The sequence below is a fragment of the Dipodomys spectabilis genome, unplaced genomic scaffold (genome assembly GCF_019054845.1).
Source record: "Dipodomys spectabilis isolate Male_0828 unplaced genomic scaffold, ASM1905484v1 ptg000043l, whole genome shotgun sequence".
Taxonomy (NCBI): domain Eukaryota; kingdom Metazoa; phylum Chordata; class Mammalia; order Rodentia; family Heteromyidae; genus Dipodomys; species Dipodomys spectabilis.
The window spans coordinates 25,576,002-25,585,544 of NW_024870720.1; positions in this window are offsets into that span (position 1 = coordinate 25,576,002).

Here is a 9,543-nt window from a genome sequence, read left to right on the forward strand (position 1 = left end):
TCTCTTGTACAGATGACATACAGGTGCTTCATCTCATCATCCAAATGGACAAAGTTTTCTCAACCTGTGTTCTTTCATAACTCTAGAAGTTAATCATTGACCCCTTGAACCGCCCCTTCCACCTCCCTCACATACATACTCTATCTACACAGAGCAGTCTGAGAGAATCATGAATCCAAATTCAAAGTGGGCTTTGACAAGTCTGCTGCTTCAGCTGTGCTGTGTGAGCTGTGGACGCTCTGGGAAGGTCTTGGTGTGGCCCTGTGAAATGAGCCATTGGCTCAACCCTAAAGATGATTCTTGAGGCACTCATCTGCTCACAATATTTTAGTGCATTGTTGAAAATCCTCAGCACTGAATTTCGAGGTGATCCAAATGCCTTATGACAGAGAGAGTGCAATGAAGGAAATGGAAGACTTTTTAGACCTACTTGTGAATATCATTCCAACATTGCCATTCTGGCAAGCAGCAAGCACATTCCAAGAACTCTTTCTTAACAACACTGGAAAGTTTGAAATGCTCTGTAGGAGTGCAGTCTACAATAAGTCACTCATGATGAAACTCCAGGAAACGAAGTATGATGTAATGGTGATCGACACTGTCATTCCCTGTGGAGAGTTCCTGGCTGAGTTGCTTGAGATCCCTTTTGTGCTTACATTCAGGGTCTCTATAGGTAACACCATAGAGAGATACTGTGGGCAACTCCCAGCTCCACTTTCCTATGTACATATGGCCTTGGGAGGACTAACAGACAGAATGACCTTTGTGGAAAGGGTGATGATGACATCTCCCCATTTGTTAGGAAATGGAAAGATTTGGAAAAATTTATATTAAGCGAAGTAAGCCAGGCCCAAAGAAATGTAGGTCCCATGTTTTCCCTTATTTGCAGTAAATAGTATATGTCTAAGACAAGCAGAAAAGGTCAAAAGCTATGTACATATGACCATATAAGATGATGTTAAGCGAAATGAACACCAAGATAGGGACACAAATATCTTTTTTCTTTCTTGCTATTGTTTCTAACATATTTAAAATGTACCATGTGATTTTGTAGTTGCTTTGTATGTTCCTAGATCTGCTGCACTTAAATTCCACATACTTGGTGACCTAAATATTGTATTTTGAGCAATTCTCAGAGTTGGTTTCTCCTGGGGTTTCTCTCTGTATTTTGCACAGAGCTATCCTGTAGTTTTCATGGACATTTGTTTATACAGGGGCATCTTGGCTGTTCCCATTCAGAGGACCACCAGATATGCTGGATTGAGTTCCTACACTTGAGTTAATTTACACTTCTTCAACTCTAATGCCCTCTCTGCAAGAGTCAAGATTAAACATGTAAATCTGGGAGAAATACAATTTAGTCCATAATGCTGAATTACAGCAGAAATATTGTTTCGTAGAACTATTGTTAAAAGAACTCCTTTAAATATCTACAGTGTTAGACATGTTTTAAATGAATTAAGAAGTGTATTCTCTTTAACACATATGTCACACTTAAAATATTTTTTCTTTGTTGGAACCTTGAGCTAAAGATTAAAGAGTTGCTTTCTTTATATGTGGCTACCTGGATGAAGACATTCTCTGATTACAATCACTAAGGGTTAGAAACTGTTATTCTTTAGAATGTTTTATTTTTCTCTTCAAGATTGATTTAAAACCTACCTCAAAATTTTCCCTTACACAAGGCACCTGCAGCTTTTGTTTGTAATCTTATCTATTCAGGAGTCTGAGGTCTGAGGATCTTGGTTCAAAACCAGCTTATTCAGAAAAGTCTGTGAGACTCTCATCTCCAAGAAAATACTCAGAAAATGCCAGAATGGGCAATGTGGCTCAAGTAGTAGAGCGCTAGCCTTGTGCATAAAGAAGCTTAGAGCAGCACCCAGGCCTTGAGTTCAAGCCCCAGGACTGGCAAAACAACAACTGTTCTTAGCAATATTATTGGCAAGTTTGTTTTTCTGAATGTATAATGTCTTGTATATATCTGTGTTACTTCGGCTACAGACCAACACTTTTGTTGTTGTAGTATCAGGCCAGTAAAAGGCAACATGTGAAAAAAGTTAAGCAACAGCCAAGTTAGAAATTTGTTTTGTCAGTGTTTTTAATGTGCAGCTTTATTAAGAGCTAAAGTTAAGCTAGAAAAACAGATTTAGGAAATAAAAGTATTCTACCTCTTTATCTTTGCTAAAATAAGTAAACTAAAATTTCTTTATTGTGACAATCAGTGAGACTAGAAGGGCTTGCATAGTTCAAGAAGATAACATAGATCGGTTCCGGGAAGATGGCTGAGGAGAAGCTGGAATCTGAACAAGCTCTTGCATAGAAAAGAGTTTCAGAGTTCCAGTGAACAGTCCCAAGCCAGAGAATCACACCAAGTGTGCCATCACAGGACAGAGAGTTAGCCAAGAGAGGGGAAGCCAAGCAGACACATCTGAGCATCTGCCAGCAGCTGCTGCTGCGGCGGCAGGGTCGCAGCGGCGACCGCAGCCGCGGCCATACCTGAGCGCTCACACAGAGAGTCCGGGACGAAGGAGCCAGACGCAGCGGGCGAGCGGATTCTACTCAACACCAGCAAGAACCGACAAGGAGCGGACAACTTCATCCTGCACTTTGCAGACCAGAGACGACCCAGGATACAAGACTCGGCGAATACGTGAATGTGTGTTTTCCTTTCTTTTCTTGTCTTCTTTCTCTTTTTCTTTCATTCTTAATTATCTTTTTGTTTTTTGTCTAGCTCTACTGAACTTCTGATCTTTTCTTCTCACTTTCCTATCCTTTCCATCTTTTCCTCTTTGTTCTTCTTTATGTGACTTAACTCTTGTCCTGCACATCCTCAGATAAACCCATAGTTAACCAGTAGACCCTACCCTCCATTGTGTACACACTTAACCCACAAACTTATTACTCAATTCAAAACCTCTGAGACTTAAATTCATTAATAGCAGTACTACCTCTTTATACCTATATAATATTTTAAGCATTTTTTTAAAGTTTTCCACATCTCCTCTATGTCCCTCCCTTTCTCTCAACATATTCATATTCCTCTATAAATAGATGGTCTTTTAATCTCTAAAATAACATTAAATTTTACGTTTCTATTTTTTTTTCTGGTCTCTTTTCATTCCCCTTTCCCTTTCTTCTTTCTCTCTCTCTCTCTACTTGCATCCTACCCAACCTATTTCCTGCACTGTGATTAGGACATAGTTAACTCTCCCTGTGCCTCCCCACACCAATCTATTCCTATTTTTTACCCACATCTCTCCCTAACCCTAATAATTTCTGGTTTTCCAAATTCTTCTCTGCGGTTCGAAGTCCTTTAACATATAGTTGTTTGATGTCGAATAGATGTATCTGTTGAACTAGATTGTATCTGTAGACTATTGACTGTACAAATGCAAACTTTGGTTGATGGTTGCCTTAAGATAGTGTTCTAGCACAAAACTGGTGCTATCTTCATCTCAAATGGGCAGAGTAAGCCGGAAAAACACAAGAAAAATGGCAAATTCGGGTATCTCAATTCCCAATCTTGATAATCAGGGGTTAGAACAGATAATGAATAATCCAGAGGAGAGTTCCCAAACAGCTCTACAAACACTGCTGGCAAACATGATAAATGAAAAGTTTGACAATGTACAAAGGACTCTGTATGAGCGTGACAGGGAGAGAGAGGAGGCATCCCAGAAGTTTATACAGGAATATCATAAGCGTGAGGAAGCTACTCAAAAACTGATACAGGATTTGCGTGAACAACTTGAGAATACTCAAAGAGAAAGGGAGGAATGGCGTGAGCAGGCTGAGAACACTCAAAGAGATCTGCAGGAATCCCACGAACGGGAGGAAGCTAATCAAAGAGTAATACAGGAATTGAGAGACCAGGTAGAGAACACACAAAGATCACTAAAGGCATTCATGGAATCCATTAACAAAGAGCTGAAGGAAGTCAGGGAGACCACAAAGGGAATGCTGAATGGAACCCAACAGAAGGAATGGGAGCCCAAAGAAACCATAACCAATCAACTAAGTGATTTGAGGACAAACACTGAACACCAAATTAAGGAAGTAAAGAAATTCATACAAGACCTAAAACAGAGCTTCAACAAAGAACTTGAAGCCATCAAAGCTGACCAACTAGAAGGAAAAGAGATAAAAAACAAAGTAGGGAGTCTTGACAGCAGGTTAGACCATGCAGAAGATCGAATCTCAGGGGTTGAAGACAGCCTAGATATTATAGAGAAAGAACATACAACCATCCAAGACAAGTCCAAGAAATATGATAGATCTATCCAACACCTGGAAGACACCATCAGAAGGCCTAATCTAAGGATAATGGGTGTAGAGGAGCACCTAGAAACAGAAGTTAATGGTCTAGGAAATTTGTTTAACAGGATCCTAGCAGAGAACTTCCCAAACATGCAAAAAGATAGGCCTGTCCAGATAGAAGAAGCCTTTAGAACCCCAAATAGACCAGACCAGAATAGGACATCCCACCGCCACATTATAATCCACACAGGATCAACTCAGAACAAGGAAAAGATCCTTAAAGCTGTCAGAGAGAAAAGGGTAATCACTTATAAAGGGAAACCAATTAGAATCACCTCAGATTTCTCAGCAGAGACAATCAAAGCAAGAAGAGCCTGGAACGATGTATGCCATGCCCTAAAAACAAACAACTATCAACCAAGAATACTGTACCCAGCTAAACTCTCCTTCATAACCGAAGGCCAAATAAAAACCTTCCATAGCAAAGAAAAATTGAAACAATACATCTCCACCAAACCAGCCCTACAAAAGATTCTTAAAGATGTCCTACACATAGAAAACCAACAAGACCGCAATAAAGGCCAAGAAACTGCACCCAAACTGAGAATCCAAGAACCATAGGAAGAACCCAGTTTTCGCAGCCCCCAAAAAGGTAGATAACATGGCAGGAACTCCCAAATACCTCTCAGTCCTATCTCTTAATGTTAACGGACTGAACTCTCCAATTAAGCGACATAGACTGTCTAGTTGGATTAAAAAACAAGACCCTTCTATCTGCTGCCTGCAGGAGTCACATCTTGCCCGTAAAAACAAACACATTTTCAATGTTAAAGGCTGGAACAAAATCTACCAACCAAACGGACCGCATAAACAGGCGGGAGTTGCAATCCTAATATCAGATAAAATAGACTTCAAATTAAAATTCGTGAAAAGAGATAAAGAAGGTCACTACATACTAGTTAAAGGATCTCTCCTTCAGGAGGATATTACAATTCTAAATATCTATTCACCAAACAATGGAGCACCCAAATTTATCAAAGAAACACTACTTTCCCTCAAATCCCATATAGATCCAAAGGCATTAATTGTTGGGGATTTTAACACACCACTCTCCCCACTAGATAGATCAACTCGGCAAAAACTCAACAGAGAAACCACAGATCTAAACAGCTGCATAGATCAACTAGACTTAACAGACATTTACCGAACATTTCACCCAGCAGCATCAGAATACACGTTTTTCTCAGCAGCACATGGAACGTTTTCTAAAATAGACCACATTTTAGGCCACAAAGCAAACTTGTCTAAATTCAGAAACATTGAAGTTATACCTTGCATTCTCTCTGACCACAAGGGAATAAAATTAGAACTCAACACCAAAAGCCACCAAAGAAAGTCCGGTATCACATGGAGGCTGAACAACACACTGCTGAATCATGAGTGGGTCATGGAAGAGATTAGAAAGGAAATTCAAATGTTCATGCTATTCAACAAAAATGAACACACAAATTACCAGCTCCTCTGGGACACAGCAAAGGCAGTACTCAGAGGCAAGTTTATAGCTCTGAGCTCCTATATCAACAAATTGGAGAGATCTGAAACTAGCAATTTAATGACGCATCTAAACCTCCTTGAAAAAGAGCAGCAAGATAAACCCCAATCCAGTAGACGGAAAGAAATAATCAAAATTAAATCAGAATTAAATGAATTAGAATCCAAAAAAACTATAGAAAGAATCAACAAAACAAAGAGTTGGTTCTTCGAAAAACTTAACAAAATTGACAGACCCTTAGCAAATCTTATCAGAAAAAGAAGAGAACACACCCAAATTAATAAACTCAGAGATGAGAATGGAAACATCACCACGGAAACAACCAAGATTCAGAACATTATAAGGGAATACTTCTCAAAACTGTATGCTAATAAGTTTGAGAACTTGACAGAAATGGACCTCTTCCTAACAAATATTGACATGCCAAAACTAAACCAAGATGAGTTAAACTATCTTAACAGGCCCATATCAAGCATTGAAATAGAAACAGCAATAAGAGACCTCCCAGCTAAGAAAAGTCCAGGACCAGATGGTTTTACAGCGGAATTTTACAAGGCCTTCAAAGCAGAGCTCTCACCAATTCTCCTCCAACTCTTCAATGAAATTGAAAGAGAAAGCTCACTACCGAACACATTCTATGAAGCCATCATAACCCTCATCCCAAAACCAGGCAGGGACTCATCAAAGAAAGAGAACTATAGACCCATTTCTTTGATGAACATTGATGCAAAACTTCTCAACAAAATTTTGGCCAACCGACTTCAACAATTCATCCAAAAAATCATACACCACGATCAAACAGGATTCATTTCAGGGATGCAAAGCTGGTTCAATATACGCAAATCAATTAATATTATTCATCACATCAACAGGAGCAAGAATAAGAACCACATGGTTATCTCAATAGACGCAGAAAAAGCATTCGACAAGATCCAACACCCCTTTATGATGAAGGTTTTGGAAAAATTAGGAATCCATGGAACATTCCTCAGTACAATAAAGGCTGTATATGACAAACCTACAGCCAGCATTATACTCAATGGTGAAAAACTAAAGCCATTTCCTCTTAACTCAGGAACAAGACAAGGATGCCCACTCTCTCCACTTCTCTTCAATCTAGTGTTAGAATGCCTAGCTACAGCAATAAGACAAGATGCAGACATAAAGGGGATCCAAATAGGGAAAGAAGAAATAAAACTCTCCCTCTTTGCAGATGACATGATCTTGTATTTAAAGAATCCCATAGACTCCACTCCCAAATTACTTAAGCTGATTCAAAACTTTGGCAAAGTAGCAGGTTATAAAATTAACCCCCAAAAATCCATGGCTTTTCTGTATGCCAACAATGAGAAAAGTGTGGCTGAAATTAGGAAAGCAACCCCATTTGTAATAGCCCCACAAAAAATAAAATACCTAGGAATTAACTTAACTAAAGAAGTGAAGGACCTCTATGATGAAAACTTTAAAATCTTGAAAAAGGAAATCAACACAGAACTTAAAAAATGGCAAAACCTCCCATGCTCCTGGATTGGAAAGATTAACATTGTGAAAATGGCAATACTTCCCAAGGCTATCTACAAATTCAACGCAATACCTATCCAAATTCCAACCTCATTCTTCAAGGAAATAGAAGAGGCAATCCAAAAATTCATATGGAACAATAAAAGACCCCGAATAGCAAAAACGCTCCTCAACGGAAAGAACACTGCTGGAGGAATATCAATACCAAATTTCAAACTCTACTATAAAGCCATAGTAATCAAAACAGCTTGGTATTGGCATAAGAACAGACCTCAGGACCAATGGAATAGAATTGAAAACCCAGAAATGAACCTACAGACCTATAGCCATCTAATCTTCGATAAGGGAGCTAAAACAATAGAATGGAAGACAGACAGCCTCTTCAGTAAATGGTGCTGGCAAAACTGGTTAACTACATGTAGAAAACTAAAGCTAGATCCTTCTATATCACCCTGCACCAGAATCAACTCCAAATGGATCAAAGACCTTGAACTCAAAGCAGACACTCTGAAAACATTACAGGATGGAATAGGAGAAACCCTGGGTCTCCTCGGCTCAGGCCGAAATTTTCTGAATAGAGACCCGGAAACACAACAAATCAAAGAAAGGTTGGACAAATGGGATTGTATAAGGTTGCAGAGCTTCTGCAGGGCAAATGACATAGCTAGCAAGATCAATAGAAAGCCCACAGATTGGGAGAAGATCTTTACTAGCCATACAACAGACAAGGGTCTCATATCTAAAATATACTTGGAACTCAAAAAATTAAACCACCCAACAACAAATCCTCAAAGAAACAACTGCCCAATAAGTAAGTGGGCGAAAGACCTAAAGAGAAGCTTCTCTGAAGAAGAAAGAAGGATGGCCAATAGACACATGAAGAAATGTTCAACATCCCTAGCCATAAAAGAAATGCAAATCAAAACAACATTGAGATATCACCTCACTCCAGTTAGAACAGCAAAAATCAAGAACTCTAACAACAACAGATGCTGGAGGGGATGTGGACAGAAAGGAACCTTACTTCATTGTTGGTGGGAATGTAAACTTGTTCAACCACTTTGGGAAGCAGTATGGAGGTTCCTCAAAAGACTCCATATAGAGCTCCCCAATGACCCAGCAATCCCACTTTTGGGCATTTACCCAAATGACCACAAACAAGGCCACACTAAAGCTACCAGCACAACTATGTTTATTGCAGCATTATTTACCATAGCTAAGATATGGAACCAACCCAGATGCCCCTCAGTAGATGAATGGATCAAGAAAATGTGGTATATATACACAATGGAATTCTATGCCTCCATCAGAAAGAATGACATTGCCCCATTTGTTAGGAAATGGAAAGGCTTGGAAAAAATTATATTAAGTGAAGTAAGCCAGGCCCAAAGAAACATAGGTCCCATGGTTTCCCTTATTTGCAATATCTAGTATAGGTATGAGTCAAGCGGAAAAAGTCAGAGAATGTGATGTTAGGAAAACGAACCCTCAAATATGTATTTTAATGTTTTTGTTTCATTCATGCATGTGTTTCTAACGCATTTATAATATTATTTCTTTGTTGCTTTGTATGTCCCTCCCCCACAGTGTAACCCCCGCTTTCACTATATTTGATGTCAGTATAACATGTGGAGGAGACGGGGACAAACAAGTCGTTTAAGGATTCAGGTGGACCTGTTGCAACAATGAGAAGTACAAAATGTCATGCCAAAACCAGCTTTACAATGTCGGTGGGGGGGAGGGAGGGGAGGTATGATTGGGTGGAGGGAGGGGGGAGGCTGGGAAGGGAGGTGAAGGGTAAACAAAGGAGGAGGCTGCAATGCTTGGTAAGAAATGTATGCATTTTCCTGCCCATGTAATTGTAACCCCTCTGTACAGTATGTTTTCAAATAAAATAAAATTAAAAAAAAAAAAAAAGAAGATAACATGAAAGGAGGACATATGGTAAATTACATTTAACAATTGAAAAAGTATGGGAGTCTGGTAGTTATTAATAGTAAAAACTAAATTTAATCATTATAATATATATGACAATTGCTTTTCTCTATCATTTTTAGTGTTTTTTTTGTTATAAGATAGTAGTCTATTTGATTCTTATTCTTATGTGTTCTCTTGTTTTTTATTTGATGTACAAAAGCCATTTACCATTAGTATAATTACATTTTAATGTAAAAAATATAATGAATACAAATGGCTAAAAATTCATGTGAAGG